Source organism: Galeopterus variegatus, unplaced genomic scaffold, assembly GCF_000696425.1.
Source record: "Galeopterus variegatus unplaced genomic scaffold, G_variegatus-3.0.2 Scaffold3617, whole genome shotgun sequence".
NCBI lineage: Eukaryota > Metazoa > Chordata > Mammalia > Dermoptera > Cynocephalidae > Galeopterus > Galeopterus variegatus.
In genome coordinates, this window is record NW_007729728.1 from 23,681 (window position 1) to 34,611 (window position 10,931).

A 10,931-nucleotide genomic window follows, 5' to 3' on the forward strand; every position below is an offset into this window, starting at 1 on the left:
GTGGGAGCTAAAAATAAATAAATAAATACACAAAAAAACCAGGAGTGGGGAGGGAAGAAGACACAACAATTGCAATTCCTTGAAGTTGATACGGCAAGTGAACAGATATGAGGGTGGAGAGGGAAAGGGGAGAGGGGGGGAGGGAGGTTTCGGTAATGGGCTTCAATAATCAACCACATTGTATATTGACAAAATAAAATAAAATAAAATAAAAATAAGAAAATAATTATTACAAAAAAGAGGCACACACACACAGAAAAAGGTAGACCTGTGATTTAATGCAGACAAACTCCAGACCCCACAGGCATCCAGTAGGCAGGACCTTCTATGACCAGATGGCTATGACTCACATTATCAAGTCTTTAAGAGCCATGGAAAAGAAGTGGTAGAACTTCCATTTCACCCATTTCTCTGCTTTTCTTCTTTGATATTGTGTGTCAGTGAAGGAAAGCATGTCCTTTCTTTGAATGACTCACCAACCACAAACCCTTACTGTTTTGGCCTTTCCGACTCAAGCAGACCTCCTCTACGTGGTGGAAACCAGATTGGTTTGCCAGCACCAGTAACCGTATGATGATGGGTTTGGCTGGTGGAGTCAGGATATGGGTCTGCAGTGCATGTGGCATGAACTAAGGTCCTAGCACATCTCCGTCCTTTGGCCCTGGACAGTAAGGGGGTTGTATGCCTGTGTCTTATAATGGTTTTCCCTTTTCTTTGGTTTAGGAATTGATCCTTGGATGCAACTACACCAGGGTGTGTTGACCTTGACAGTACTGACATTGTGGGCTGGATAATTGTTGCGGGAGCTATCCTGTGCATTGTAGGGCATTTAGCAGCATCTTGGACTCTACTCAGATACTAGTAGCATCACCCCAGCTGAAGAGCTGCTATATGCCAGGTCTGGGACCAAGTCCTACCACAGATTGTTTCTAGTTTTCCACTAACACTGTGAGTGGCTAGGTAATGTGTCCAAGTCACACAATGAGTGGGTGGTAAACATGGGATTTGAATGGAAGCTCCACATACCCAGAGCATAATCTCTTAGCCACCAAAGTACTGTATGTTATAGCCTCTCATGGACTCCAGCTTCTGGTGCTGTCTGTGGCTGGGACAACAAGGGACTTTGTTAGTAAGCAGCAAGCCCCCCTGAGGCTCCTGCCCAACCTGACCTATGAATCTGGAAGAGCATTCTTTTTGAAAGGTAACAATTGGCTTCAGCAGAGGACACAAGATTTAGATTCTACCCACTCTTGTCAAAACAACTGAATTGGTGCAGTGATTTCTGCCACTTAAATACGAGATGGGAGACCTGAGCCACTTTTCCAGGCGCAGATTTCACAGGGCCCCGTCTGGCATGTGTAGGCATTAATTCCAGGTCAAATTTAATCTCCATTTCATGGAGCAGATTCTTATTTTATTTTTAAAATCTAATCTAAGGACCCCTGTTCTCTTGGAAAAGAAGCCTGGAGGAGTTACTTTCATCAAAGGCAAGCAGGAAAGGCATTTGGCCCACCCTGTCTGGGAGGGGACATAACCCAGAGGCAGGGTGAGGCCTTAGTCCTTCACCCGCAGCTGGGGCGAGCCTGGTGCTCTCCTCAGATGAGGGCTGTACCCATAAGCCAGGACCACAGCCAGGTCCTAGCATCTCAGCAGCCCAGCTAGAGAGAGCCCCTGGCATTCTGTATAAAAGCATGGGATGAGGAAGGGGTATGGGGTCTTTCCTTATGCTGGCTCCATGTCACATTTGAGAACCAACTTGTGGCTGGGTCTTGCTTTGTCCTTTTGTGGGGGCAAGCAAGCTTCATGTCTTTGGCAGACTAGAATTCCTGACACATCTGAGTCTGCACCTCTTGGTAGCTGCGTACTGGGTTGATTTCCCTTTGGGTGCTCCCATATTCTGTCTTTTCCCCCTGAAACTCTTGTATGCAGACTATGACAGACTAATCAGAAGAATGAGACCTATCGGAATGCTCAATTTTTCTGAATTATAATGAATAGTCAACAGGCGTGATTAGGTAGCATGCTATAAATGCATGCTTTCTAAGATGGACCTGTCACCCATATTTGCTATATTGGACAGTGGAAAAACTCAGAGCCCAAATTATAATTCAGCCTCCGCTCAATTTCCCTGGGATGCTAATTCAGCTGCCACCAGAACTTCCGTGTGGATCCGCCTGCCAGGGAACACGCCACATTCTCCTGCTTCCCCCTGTGCTGGGGTAGCTACCGGTGCTAGTCTTGAGTTCCTGGGGCAGCAGCTGTGCTCATGATTAACTATTGTCTCTCAGTTCCAAACCCAGCTCTGGAAGTCTGGGCCTGGGATGCTGCAAACCATATTTCTCCTTTGCAGCTGGATTTCTGTTAGTCTTTACATAGAGCGGGCTAGAGAGAGACTGGAAGGCCAGAGGAAGGAGCAGGAAATTGATCTGTCCCACTTGCTTCCTGCTTCTGTCAGCATGTCCCTAATGATGGTCCTTTAACTTTGCAGCAGTGGTTGGGGGGTCCAGGGGCAGCAGCTGGTTGCAGTTTTCACACTTGCAGGAGCAGCCTCATCAGGCCCCTCACTGACCAGCATGTGGTCACCAGTGTTGCCTACTTAGAGGTCTAAATCCTAGCTCAGCTGAGGCTCTCCCTCAAGGTCCTGAGGAAGCAGCACCTACTGGGCAGTGCCCGTTCCTCAGAGGTGGGAGTCTAGCTCAGCAAGGACTCCTCATGCATGACAGACTAATCAGAAGAATGAGACCTATCGGAATGCTCAATTTTTCTGAATTATAATGAATAGTCAACAGGCGTGATTAGGTAGCATGCTATAAATGCATGCTTTCTAAGATGGACCTGTCACCCATATTTGCTATATTGGACAGTGGAAAAACTCAGAGCCCAAATTATAATTCAGCCTCCGCTCAATTTCCCTGGGATGCTAATTCAGCTGCCACCAGAACTTCCGTGTGGATCCGCCTGCCAGGGAACACGCCACATTCTCCTGCTTCCCCCTGTGCTGGGGTAGCTACCTGTGCTAGTCTTGAGTTCCTGGGGCAGTAGCTGTGCTCATGATTAACTATTGTCTCTCAGTTCCAAACCCAGCTCTGGAAGTCTGGGCCTGGGATGCTGCAAACCATATTTCTCCTTTGCAGCTGGATTTCTGTTAGTCTTTACATAGAGCGGGCTAGAGAGAGACTGGAAGGCCAGAGGAAGGAGGAGGAAATTGATCTGTCCCACTTGCTTCCTGCTTCTGTCAGCATGTCCCTAATGATGGTCCTTTAACTTTGCAGCTGTGGTTGGGGGGTCCAGGGGCAGCAGCTGGTTGCAGTTTTCACACTTGCAGGAGCAGCCTCATCAGGCCCCTCACTGACCAGCATGTGGTCACCAGTGTTGCCTACTTAGAGGTCTAAATCCTAGCTCAGCTGAGGCTCTCCCTCAAGGTCCTGAGGAAGCAGCACCTACTGGGCAGTGCCCGTTCCTCAGAGGTGGGAGTCTAGCTCAGCAAGGACTCCTCATGCCACAGGGGGACGCTCACCTCAGAGGCCTCTGACCAGCTCAGGGGAGCCTGTTTTCCAGGCTTCTTGGTGACAGTGGCCTCAAGCTCTCCCCTTTGCTCCTCCATCCCAGGAGGTAAAGCACTTTCTGCAGTTATTGTCTTTGTGTCACTACAGTGATTCCCCTGTGTCCTTACAGTGCTCCCAAACCTCTCTTACCAATCCCCTGCATTAAATCATCTCTGCTAAAATAGGGGATGTCTTTCCTGTTCCCCTGCCTGGACACCGAGGCAGGCCTCCCCGCCACGGGCCCTTGGCTCAGTGCTGCAGCCGCTGCTCGGTGGTCTTCGGTGTGAGTGCTTGGGCTCTGACAGATCCAAGCTCTGCTCCGTCTATTTCTGCCTTGGACACAACAACGGGCTGAATTAATGCCTGTCAAGGGCCAGAGTTCATTCTGTCCATAATTCTGAGTTTGTCAACACTTCTGATGACCTCGGATGACATCTCCTAGAAGACTTGAAAGTTCTCTCAGGTCTTCCTTTTCCAGATTCCTGGATCCTTTCTTTAAAGAGGTCAACATGCTCCTCATCACAGGATTGAACTGGAGAGGAATCCCTCTGAATGTGCTAGAAAACTTTCTCTCCTGACTGATTCTTGGTTTCAGAGCAGAGCTTGTGTCCTTGTTCTCCCACCTTCTGAGGATGTCCTTGTTTTCCTGGTGCACCTACCACTGGGGTTGGGGAAGTTTCCTTTATCTGTCCTTCTTCAGACATAGAGGTAATTAGCTCGGTGTCTGGGAATCTAATTATGTGCCTTAAAGTCCCTTTCATCCTTCCTTCCAGAGGTCCTTAGGACCCCTGTGACACTTGCTCTTCCACGCCTTCCTGATACATCACAGAGTCCCTAATGTAGCTATGAAGACCAGCTCCCTTGGATTTTGGGGTCCAGTTACACTGTGTCAGTGTCCTTAGTCAGCTCTTCGGTCAAAGGCTTTGGGCTATCATCCTCATATTGCATAAGGCTAATTTTAGCTTTAAGAGGACTTGGAGATTATAAGGCATATGTATAAACAAAGTGAAAGCAAGAGGCTACTAATCGGATCAATACACATGGTAAAGCCTACATAATGTACTCCTGAAAATACACTTTTCCTGCTGGCATGGCTATTTGGTCACATCGACCACATAATTGTCTCAGGTCTAACTATGTCATTGTAAACTTTCCTTCCTTCCTTCTTACTACAAATCCTAATTCTGCCCCCATCAAGCCCTGTAATACCTGCTGAGGACACAGCAGTGAGGAAGGCAGGTAAACATTGCTCTACCATCTAGTTGGGAAGACCATTTAACTAAGGAAAATAAGATGTCATGAAGTCGGGAGCCCCATAGCCAGGGAACCCCACCTGCTTGTGTGGGCCAAAGGCGGCCTCCAGTGACTAGTGACTGGGGTCATTTTAGCTGAGATGTAAAGGTGAGTAGGAGACAGACGGGCTACTTTGGAGTGGGGGTGGGGCAGGGAGAGAGTATTCTAGGCTCAGGGATTTTCGGCAAGAACACGGGGCAAGAGTGAGTGTGGCACATACAACCAGTTGAAAGAAATCCAGAGTGGTAGATCTGGACTAGAAATGGTGTGTGGATGGCCATCACCAACAGTTTCATCCAGTGAGAATCGAGAGGCATATATTGGACCCATTTTCGTCCCTTACTCAATTGGAAAATGTATTATATCTTCAATAACTACATAAAAATGCTTGCACCTGCAATTTCTCAGCAATGAAAAGTGCTTCATTAACTGCGATTGATGGTCTCTTAGCGCTTTTACGTGGTGAAGACTCTTGGGCCTCTCAGCTGTAGATGAACAAGTGATGCTCTTAAAATTGATGATCTCTTTCTCTGTGTGTGTGTTTTTGTGTGCGTTGGGGTCGGGGTGGGTGGGTAGAATCAGGCTACTGTGCAAGTTAAGTCTTTTATTTTCTTTTACCCATGGAGGATAAATATGTGCTATCACAACCCAAAGTAAAATTAAATAAGACCAATTGGTAATGGTATCTTTTTCTTACACTTGAACACGTGTCCCTTATGAGAAAAGCACACAATTTGAGTTGCTTTTTACTGCTATGGAAATAGAATTTGGTTGTCCGTATGACTGAGGCCCTCACTTAACCTCCTACCTATACAATCCCAGCATATACATCCCTCTTTATTGATTAGCCTGTAATCAATTTGGACATTGGGTCTGTCTACCTGCAGAAAGTAAAACAGAAAATAGAAGTAATCTCCTGGCACTATTAAATTAAAGATGTAACATTGCAATGGCCAACTCAGCACTCAAACTCACTAAGCATTTAGACCACTGGCCATGCTTGGCATGAGATTCACCTAGAAGGATGTAACAGGAACCATGGCTTGCATGAAGGACAGTGTCACCCATCCCCTTCAGGAGTAGTCCTTGCAGCAGTTCATGTAGCCATCCCTGAGCTATTTATTATCTTTGGCTCACCAGTGACACCTCAGGTGTAAGGAGAGATTAGTGCTTGTGGCATACACCTTGGCTTAAAAGCCCCATGTCCCACGAAGGCCAATATCTCATGTAAAATCTTAGTAATAATTTTTCACTGGGTTTAATAGTGTCCCCTCAGAATCTACCTCCACCCTGAAACTTCAGAATGTGACCTTATTTGGAAATAAAGTCATTACAGATGTAATTTATTAAGGTGAGGTCATACTGGAGTAGCCCTTCATCTAATGCAACTGGTGTCCTTATAAGGAGAGAAGAGACACAGACACACAGGGCAGCAGCCATGTGAGGAGAGAGGCGAGATTGCAGCAATGCATCTACATGCCTTGGAACCCAAGGATTGCCAGCAACCACCACAAGCTAGAAGCAAGGATGGACCTTCCCTGGTGACTTCAGAGGAAGAATGGTCCCACCAACACCTTGATTTCAGACTTTTAGTCTCCAGAACTGTGAGAGAGAGTAAAATCTGTTTTAAGCCACCTAGTTTGTGGTAATTTGTTTTGGAAGCCCCAGGAAACTAATACAGATGGCTTCTGGTGGAATGGAAGTCCCAAATTATGGCTTCTTATCCAGTATTAATAGTCCTTCATACCCAGATGCAATCAATCTCTCAGGCATCTCTTTTGCCTAAGCATTGCTGCCTAGTAACACAATTGACTTTTGATATTTATCAGGTTTCCAGAGGAACAGAGCTATAAACTAAACAGGAAGTCAAATCCTCATGCAGGGAGAAAAGGATTTTGGGTTGGCTGGTTAACTCAGATGGTTAGAGCACAGCCTTGTAACACCAAGGTCAAGGGTTTGGGTCTCCTGCTGCAGAAAGAAAGGAGAGGATTTTGTTAACCCTTTACCCACAGAGAGGGAAAAAAATCGCTAATTGAAACACAAATTGCTTATAACCTCTTTTACACTTGGGGGTAAGTACAGCTTATTGACTGGGCTCCCTTGGGCTCCACCGGGTTGGGTGGGCGCTGCTGTGGTTGAAAGTTAGCTTCGGGTCTGTTCCACATGCCTTCTCATGCTGGCGCCTGTGGCCAACTGGCGCATGTTCTTCTCACAACTGATGGATGTAGTGGGAGAGACAAGCCAGAACAAGAAAATCCATTTAAAGCCTCTGCTGTATCATGTCCACTAACATTCTTCTGGTCAAATCAAGTCATGTGACTAAGCCCCACATCAGTGGGATGGGGAATCATACTCTGCTTACTCTAGCAAAAAGCACTGCAATGTTGCATGGCAAAGGGCAAGGCTATGTAATTATTACAGGAAAAGTGACGAATTGGGAGCAATATTCCCATCTGCCACAATAATCCTCTTTGGGTTGTGAAGGGTGAATGCTTCCTCCTATCTTCTCTGCCTTTGCTAAAAATGAAATCATAAAGAATGAGTGGAAAAAGAGAATTCTTTGTCTAAGAAAATAACAGGAATTTGGTGCTTGCTGGTGGATGGAAGATAGAGTCTTGGGAGAGGAAGTGAGAAAAGGGCTATAAAAAAGAAAGATGAGAGAGAGAGAGAGAGAGAGAGGGAGAGAGAGAGAGGGAGAGAGAGAGAGAAGAGAGAGTAGTACATGGTGGAAGTGACATGGCGTGATATCCAAGTCTGGGTGGAAAAAGGCAACATAGCTTCTGCCTGGTTCGCTCTCTTGGGATAATTGCTTTGGAGCCCTGAGCCGCCGTGTAAGACATCTAGCTACTCTGAAGCTGCCATGCTGAGTGATCACCTAGAGAAACTGCTCAGAGGCAGAGAGAGAGATGCTGGTGGAGCCCCTGTTCTTTTGAATCTTTTTAGCCCAGACACCAGACATGTGAATGAGGAAGCCTTTGAATAAATCCAGCACCAGTCATTGTCTGACGGCAACTGTATGAGAAACCGTGAGTGAAAACCACCGAGCTGAGCTCAGTCAACTTTCAGAACCATGAGAAATGAAAGTAATAAGGAATCATTTTTGTTTTATGCCGGTTGATTTGTCAGAGGCCAAAGACGCTAACATATATTTTAGGAGGGTGATTCTTGGGCTTTTAAGATTATGAGCTATGCGTAATGAATTTACTTTTATGTCAGTATTAAAGAAAGGGCAGGAGGAATATGCAGCAAAATATGTAACAAATACATTACATAATTATAATTGCCATTTTAAAAAATTAAAATATTATTCTGAGGTAAATTTTGCATTTGTACATTAATATGCAATTGTAAGAAATAATACAGAGGGATTCCATATACCCTTTATCTAGTTTCTCCAAAACAGTAACATCTTGCAAAATCACCATACAATATCACAAGGATATTCACATTGATTCAGCCAGAACACAGATTTCCATCACAAGGATCCTTCATGTTGCCCTTTTACAGCTACGCCCATTCTCTTTCACTCCTACCTCCTTCTTACACCTCTGGTGTCCACAAATCTATTCTCCATTTGTATGATTTCTCTCATTTAAAGAATGTGATATAAATAGAATCCAGCAGTATATAACCTTCTGGGAATTTCTGTCTATCGGCATAGTTCTCTGGGACTCGTGTGTGTGTATATCAATAGTCTGCTCTTTTCCTTGCTGAGTAGTGTTCCATGGTGTGGATGTACCACAGCTTTTTAAAATATTCACCCAATGAAGGACATCTGGGTAGTTTCCAGTTTGGGTTGTTATAAATAAAGCTGCTGTAAGCATTTGTGTACAAGTTTTTGTGGGAACATAGGTTTACATTTCTCTGGGGCAAATGCCCGGGAGGACAATTTCAGGTAGTATGGTAGTTGCATGTTTGGTTTTTAAAGAAGCTGTCAAACTGTTTTCTAGAGCAGCCGTACCATTTTACATCCCTACCCGCAATGTATAAGAGATCCATTTCTCTGCATCCTCACGAGCAGTTGATATTGTCACAATTTCATTGTAGTCTTAATTCCATTTTCCTAATGGCTAGTGATGTTCAGTTGAACATCTTTTCATGTGCTTATTTGACATCTGTACGTCAAGTTTCCCTTCAGTGAAATGATTCTTTGTTTTATCGCCCATTTTCTAATTAGATTGTTTATTTTTTACTGTTTAGTTTTGAGAATTCTTAATATATTCTAAATACTAATCCTTTGTTGGATGTCTAATTTCCAAATATTTTCTCCCAGACTGTAGCTTTTCTTTCAGTCTTATTCACAGTATCTTTCATAGAGCAAAATTTCTTAATTTTGATAAAGTCCAATTTGTTTTATTAGTTGTTCTTTTATGTTTTGTGATGCCAGTATCAAGTGTAAGAACTATTTGCCTAGCCTTGAATCCTGAAGATTTTCTCCTATTTTTTTTCTGAAAGCTTACGGTTTTATACTGTACATTTAAGTTCATGAATTATTTTGAATTAATTTTTGCACAAAGTGTGAGACTTAGGTAGAGGTTAATTTTTTGTTGTTGCTTTTTTTTGGCCTATGGAAGTCCAATTGTTCCACTACCATTTGTTGAAAAGGCTATCTTTTGTCCATTGAATTATTTTTGCACCTTTGTCAAAAATCAGTTGGGCATATTTGTGTGGGCCTATTTCTGGGTTCTTTATTCTGTTCCATTGATCTGTGTGTCTATCCACCTGCCAATTCCACAGTCTTAATTTCTGTAGCTATATAGGAAATCTTAAAATGAAATCCTCCCGCCTAATTCTTTTTCAGTTATTTTTTATATTATGGTTCCTATGCCTTTCCATATAAATTTTAGAATAAGCTTGTATATATATTCACAGAAAAATTTGGTGCAGTTTTGGTGAGAACTGAACAAAACCTGCATATCAATTTGGGAAGAATTGACATCTTTATTATGTTAAGTCTTTAAATACATGAACATGGTATATCTCTCCATTTACAATATTTAGATCTTTGATTTCTTTCAGTAGCATTTTATAGTTTTCAGCATACAAGTTTTGTGCATGGTTTGTTAGATTCACACTGAAGTATTTCATTTTTACTTAGTGATTGTAGATAGTATNATCCAAGTCTGGGTGGAAAAAGGCAACATAGCTTCTGCCTGGTTCGCTCTCTTGGGATAATCGCTTTGGAGCCCTGAGCCACCGTGTAAGACATCTAGCTACTCTGAAGCTGCCATGCTGAGTGATCACCTAGAGAAACTGCACAGAGGCAGAGAGAGAGATGCTGGTGGAGCCCCCATTCTTTTGAATCTTTTTAGCCCAGACATCAGACATGTGAATGAAGAAGGCTTTGAATAAATCCAGCACCAGTCATTGTTTGACGGCAACTGTATGAGAAACCGTGAGTGAAAACCACCGAGCTGAGCCCAGTCAACTTTCAGAACCATGAGAAATGAAAGTAATAAGGAATCATTTTTGTTTTATGCCATTAAAGTTTCGGTTGATTTGTCAGAGGCCAAAGATGCTAACATATATTTTAGGAGGGTGATTCTTGGGCTTTTAAAATTATGAGCTATGCATAATGAATTTACTTTTATGTCAGTATTAAAGAAAGGGCAGGAGGAATATGCAGTAAAGTATTTAACAAATACATTACATAATTATAATTGCCACTTTTAAAAAATTAAAATTTTATTTTGAGGTAAATTTTGCATTTGTACATTAATATGCAATTGTAAGAAGTAACGCAGAGGGATTCCATATACCCTTTATCTAGTTTCTCCAAAACAGTAACATCTTGCAAAATCACCATACAATATCACAAGGATATTCACATTGATACAGCCAGAACACAGATTTCCATCGCAAGGATCCTTCATGTTGCCCTTTTACAGCTACGCCCATTCTCTTTCACTCCTACCTCCTTCTTACACCCCTGGCGTCCACAAATTTATTCTCCATTTGTATGATTTCTCTCATTTAAAGAATGTGATATAAATAGAATCCAGCAGTATATAACCTTCTGGGAATTTTTGTCAATCGGCATAGTTCTCTGGGACTCGTGTGTGTGTATATCAATAGTCTGCTCTTTTCCTTGCT